Source organism: Gasterosteus aculeatus, chromosome 9, assembly GCF_964276395.1.
Source record: "Gasterosteus aculeatus chromosome 9, fGasAcu3.hap1.1, whole genome shotgun sequence".
In the NCBI taxonomy this organism is placed as follows: Eukaryota; Metazoa; Chordata; class Actinopteri; order Perciformes; family Gasterosteidae; genus Gasterosteus; species Gasterosteus aculeatus.
The window spans coordinates 8,091,113-8,097,113 of NC_135696.1; the positions used below are offsets into that span (position 1 = coordinate 8,091,113).

Here is a 6,001-nt window from a genome sequence, read left to right on the forward strand (position 1 = left end):
CCCCATCACCCTGTGTGACTCCCCCGTCACTATTGTGGATTCCTTCTGTTTCCTGGGCTCCATCATCACCCAGGACCTCAAGTGGGAGCTGAACACCAGCTCCATCACCAAGAAGGCTCAGCAGAGGTTGTTCTTCCTGAGGCAGCTGAAGAAACTCAACCTGCCAAAGACGATGATGGTCCACTTTTACACGGTCATCATCGAGTCCATCCTCTGCTCCTCCATCACCGTCTGGTACGCTGCAGCCACAGCCAAGGACAAGGGCAGGCTTCAGCGTGTCATCCGCTCTGCAGAGAGGGTGATCGGCTGCAATCTGCTGTCCCTGGAGGACTTGTTCGCTTCCAGGTCTCTGAAGCGAGCTAAAAAGATCGCGGCCAACCCCTCCCACCCCGGACATAAACTGTTTGTGCCCCTTCCATCTGGCAGGAGGCTGAGGTCCATCAGGACTACGACCTCCCGCCACACGAACAGTTTCTTCCCGTCGGCAGTCGGGCTCATCAACAGAGCCCGGTCCCCCACTGCCTGACTATAACACTCCACCGGTCACTCCCCCTCATACTGCACATGTCACTTTAACTGCAATTCATCACTTTGTCACTTTGTCTCTTGTCTGTTACTTGTTTGTTAGTGCACTTTATGCTTAATATTTTTCAACTTTTTAATATTTAAAATTTGTTTAACTTTATTCCCCTGTTTTATACTAACCCATAGCCTTAGCCTTATTCTTACTAACCCATTGCATTAGCATTTCATTCCACTTTATTTTATTACCTGTGCACTGTTGTCTTGTCTGTCTACTGTTGCGCACTAACCGCCAAGACAAATTCCTTGTATGTTTGACATATTTTGGCTAATAAATGTTTCCTGATTCCTGATTCCTGATATACATACATATACATATATGTATGTATATGTATATATATATATATATATATGTATATATATATATATATATATATATATGTATATATATATGTATATATATATATATATATATATATATATATGTATATATATATGTATATATATATATATATATATGTATATATATATGTATATATATATACATATATATATACATATATATGTATATACATGCCTTTGTGATCTAAGCACTTGCAACTAATAAACTGGTTATACAAATGAAGCATTTAAAAGGGTCACATATCATTTTCCTATTACATTCCACTCTTTTGATTACATAATAATCACAAACTATGCAATCAATTTAGAATGCCTACTCAAAAAATGTACCATCTGATATTTACCTCATCAATTATCACAATACATGAACATCTGAACATCGCTCACAAAACTTTGCCTGCCACAGAACAAAAACTCCCTAAAAAACCCCTCCGAAATGGGAAAATAGGAAGAAATCTGTTAGGAGAAGATAAAGACTGGAAACCTTCTCACAGGATTTGAGCGTTACACCCCGGATGTCATGTTTACAGTATTGAAATAAAAAAGAAATGAAAACATGTTTAAATCACAATACCGGAACTTGATTCCTTTTCACACAATACAGATATAGAATATTGTGGAAAGGTCATTATATCAATCCTATTTACGTTACATACTAATAAATGCAGGGATAAAAGCTGTTTTTGTGAGAATGTTATTTCTCATTGTTTTAGCAAGCTACTGTGAAACAAAAAACATTTAGAAATCCAGGAATGCACACAGACAGTGTGTCACTATGTCACAACGCGTATGTGTCGAGGTCGTAAGTGTTCAGCTCGTCAAGGGAGTCCGAGTCACTGTTGGGGTTATCGTCAGAGTCACGTCTAGGGAACAAGTTTGGTGGTGAGTCATCAGGTGACCCCAGGCTGTACATAGCTATTTGTTTCTTCAAGAGTTGGGCAATCGTATGACACATCAATGGGATACCGCAAATTACGAATGCGAAGAGAACACAGAGGATAGTAGCTGCTTGTATTAGTGTTCCTTTCCATGAATACCACAACCGTGTGAGCCAATCTGGGGGGGGAGATTTGTCTCTTGTCATAGATTCCTGAAGTTTTGTCATGTTTTGTATCGCCTGATGGATAATGCCTTCGCCTTTGTCATTTTAAGGGATAAACGTACAGCAATATTCTCCTATGATAGCACAAACACCTCCTTGGGTAGCGGTCAATTGGTCTAGTACCATGCGGTTCTGCATAATCATTAAACGCATGGCGGTCATTTCCTCGCGAATACCCTTAAGGCCAGCTAGAGTCATGTTTACAAAGCTTTTGAAACGGTAATCAACGGTTTCCAGTCGTGGCGTGTTTTTTCCCACTCCTGTCCATGGAAACAGTCCCCACAAAACTTTAACTGACGTACTGGCGTGTTTGAACTCGTCAGGCACATCGCTGCCCCAGATTGAGTTGTGTGGTGCAAAATTGACTTCCGGGTTAAGGCCAGTGTCCAGTGCGGCCATTCGTTTTGGTCGTTTGCTTGACCCTGTTGTAGCTATGAGAATAAAAGTATGATCAGTAACGCGAACAGTAGTACATATTCCGCTCCACTGAGGGGGGGGAGACACGCGGAGGGTGGTGCGACACAGCCACCATCCCTCGGTCACTGGATAAGTACCGTTCTTCCCAGGGAGGAAAGCGAAATGGAAAACAGAACAATTAACATTGGGCGGGCAATCTCGTGGATTTCCTGGAGTGAAAGTCCAGCCAGAACACGACAATTTTTGGAGATGAATGGGCACTTTTGCGGCCCTTTCTGCAGTGCCCTTAGCTTGGCAAAAGCTCCTGTTTTGGTTTTTGGCGCAGTCGTTTCGGAAAGGTGGGAAATGGTCTTTATTGCAATTTAAATCATTAAACGCATGGTTTCCTGCAATGAGGATCGTGTCACACCTTGCAGGGTCTGTTTTCCCCACTGGATGTGTCCCATCGCGAGCATAGCAGAGAGGAAACCGTGTTGGGCTTTCCTGAGCCTGGAGGGCGAATGTAGACGGTTGGTTAGCCGTGTATCGTTTGATATCGTGATATTGTGCACAGTCCAAATCATCTATCGTTTTCCATGGGGATAACTCATAAATAAACAAAGAGTCTTTGTCGCTATCGTTGGATATATACAGGACAATGGGGGGCACATACCACCCACTAACCGAGAGCCCGCAGAAACATCCTTCAGACTTCCCCAGGGGGGCTACGGCTAGCCGTGGTTGATTAGTGCTGATGGGTAGCGGAGAACATACGTAACAGTCGGAAGCATTTTCTTTTGTCGCTACGTGTTGAGTATAGCGCCTCCACATATTTGCAGAATATTTGTTCAATGGGTTTATCACATTTTCAAACCGGTTGTCAGGTCAGTGCTCGCTTGGTGCGGTTGCGAATGGTCGAGTTAGAGTGAGTTGAGTTGTTGCGTCGGTCAAGTAAGTCGTCTAAATGTTTCTGGTGGAGGACAAAATATGGAATCAACGCAAATAGAGTGACACCTGCAAATAAACACATGGTTACACGAGTCCCCTCCAGTCGTCTGAGGGGGTTCCATGAACGCTGTCGTTCCATGATAAGAGAGAACCACTCTTTAGGCAGCGGACTACGGAATCACAAAAAGATGCTGAGATATAATGAAACTGAAGCAAGCAATAATATGAATAAAACTGTCGTGGCACAAACGACTACTGTGTCTATGTGGAGGGGTCCTGGCCGTGTTCTTCTTCTTGTGTTGGTCCGCAGGTACACGTTGGGATGTGGAGTCTGCCAACCTTCTTTCTTGTGAGGCATCCGCGTTGTAGACAGTCAACACAGATCACAATGCACTGTGTGTCTGTCGGTCAACTGCCCGTCCGTGGTCACTGGATCGGTGGTGTCGGTTGATTGACACTTGTTGTGGAGGTAGGGTCGCCTGAGCCCACTGCTGGTACTGGATCTGGAACCTTCTTGCAATGGGATGCGTGGACCCAAGTTGCCCCTTCAGCTACCTTGACCGCTGTTTGGGTGACCAGGAGAATCTGGAATGGACCCTGCCACCGTTTAGCTTTCCAACTTTTCCTCCTGAAGTCCTTCACCACCACAAAGTCACCTGGTTGCAGACGGTGTAGTGGACCCGTTGCTTCTCTTGGAGGTGCAGCTACAACCTGTTTTCTTACATCAGACAAAGTGGAAGACAGTCGAATGCAATAGGTTAACATGTCATTCTCGCACATTGTGGTGGAAGGGAGTGGTGTTCCTGGAGCTTCCACAGCTATATGGGGAGGAACTGCGAAAAGGATTTCAAATGGGCTTAGGTTGCTGCGTGTTCGTTTCCTCATCCGCATGTACATCTGAACCAAGGGCAGTGCTTTTGTCCACGATAGACCTGTGTCTGTGCAACATTTGGCCAGTTTTGTTTTCAATGTTCCATTCTCTCTCTCTACCGCTCCTCCACTAGCTGGATGGTATGCGCAGTGTGTTTTTAAGTCAATACCCAGGTATGCACCTAATTCTGTGATTGCTTGGTTGACAAAATGTGAACCATTGTCGCTAGAAATTTTGCTTGGGATTCCCCAGCGGGGAATGATCTCTGAAATCAAGGCTTTAGCCACTGTGGAGGCTGTCTGCTTACTGGAGGGAAACACCTCAACCCATTTGGACCACATGTCTACCATTACAAGACAGTGTTTCCGATGGGGAGAGTTCCACAAAATCCATCATTACATGTTCAAACGGTCTTGCAGGCGGTGGATGTGCTGCATGATGTGACACCTGTACTGAACGACCTACATTGTGAGTTGCACATGTGATGCATGCTTGGCAGAACCTTCGTGCGTAAGCTGCAAAGCCTTTTGTGAACCATGTTGCCTCAATGATACTTAACATTCCCCCTTTTGACACATGGTCTAACCCATGAGTCAATTTCGCATAGTGAGGGAAGAAATGTTTAAGTAAGCATGGATTACCATTCGGACCATACCAGATGCCGTCTATGAATTTGGAGCCTGAGGAGGACCAAAAACGTCTCTCATCTGAAGTAGAGAGGGACTGCACGGCTGCAAGAGAGGAGGGAAGAGAACACATGGCAGGAACTGCGCGTGATGGTTTGGAAAGAGGACGTCTAGCAGCCGCTTTTGCAGCTAAGTCTGCTCGCTCATTCCCCTTTGCGATCTCGCCTGTGCCGGATGTACATTACAACATGCATTTTCCCCTCGTGGTCAGTTCTCTCTATGTCCATGGATTGCGCATGCGCAGCATGTTTTTTTACATCCGCGAGTCGCGAGTCTTCCATTCCAGCAACAGAACGCTGCACATTCATTTTATGTCCGCCAATAGTCAATCAACATACTGCAAAAGAGCTGTTCCTGGAGACAAAGTGAGGCTCTTCAAACTTTCCCTGAGTGCCTCGTTGTAGATCGTACGTGATTCTGTGTAGCCCTGACACAAGCGTGTGAAAGTGTAAGGCTTGCCATTGAAATTAAACGCAAACCAAAACTGACTGTCAATGTCCACAGGGACACTGAAAAAAGCATTTGAGAGGTCAACCACGGAAAACCATCGAGCATCAGGTGGAACCTGTGCCATAATGGTGTAAGGGTTGGGAACATTTGGGGCTCGTGCGTGGACGGCTGCATTAACTGCATTTAGGTCCTGCACGAAGGGCCACTCAGTTGGTTTGCCTGCATCTCTGATCTTTTTAACTGGAAAAATAGGTGTTCTTACCGGCGAGTCAGGACATGGAACAATGACTCCGGCCTTTAAGAGGGAGTTGAACACCGATGTTATACCGTCAATGGCCTCTTGGCGCAGTGGGTATTGATGTTTGTGGGGACGGAAGTCTGATCGAGGACTGATGACCACAGGTTGACATTTTTTGATGAGTCCCACGTCATATTTATGCGCTGCCCACAAGGTGTCTGGAACAGAACTGAGGGCAGGAGAAATAGAGGAGACATAAGTCAAAAATGTATCAGTGTGTGTGTCAGAAAATATGTTTTTTTTTCATCCATGACATAAACAGATCTGAGAGCAGGTGTGCAAAATGCGAATGGCTGTTTAAAGAAGCCTGTCGACTGAGAGCGCAT

At 45.1% G+C, this 6,001-nt stretch overlaps 1 long non-coding RNA gene across 1 annotated transcript; it reads right to left on the bottom strand.

Moving 5' to 3' along the window:
• Positions 1 to 1,131: 1,131 nt before the first annotated feature.
• Positions 1,132 to 5,980, bottom strand: LOC144383317 (uncharacterized). The gene is made up of 2 exons (XR_013450677.1): positions 4,883 to 5,980; positions 1,132 to 4,088 (listed from the first exon to the last, which is right to left on the bottom strand). It is a non-coding gene; the product is annotated as an uncharacterized LOC144383317 (long non-coding RNA).
• Between the last annotated feature and the right edge of the window lie 21 nt (positions 5,981 to 6,001).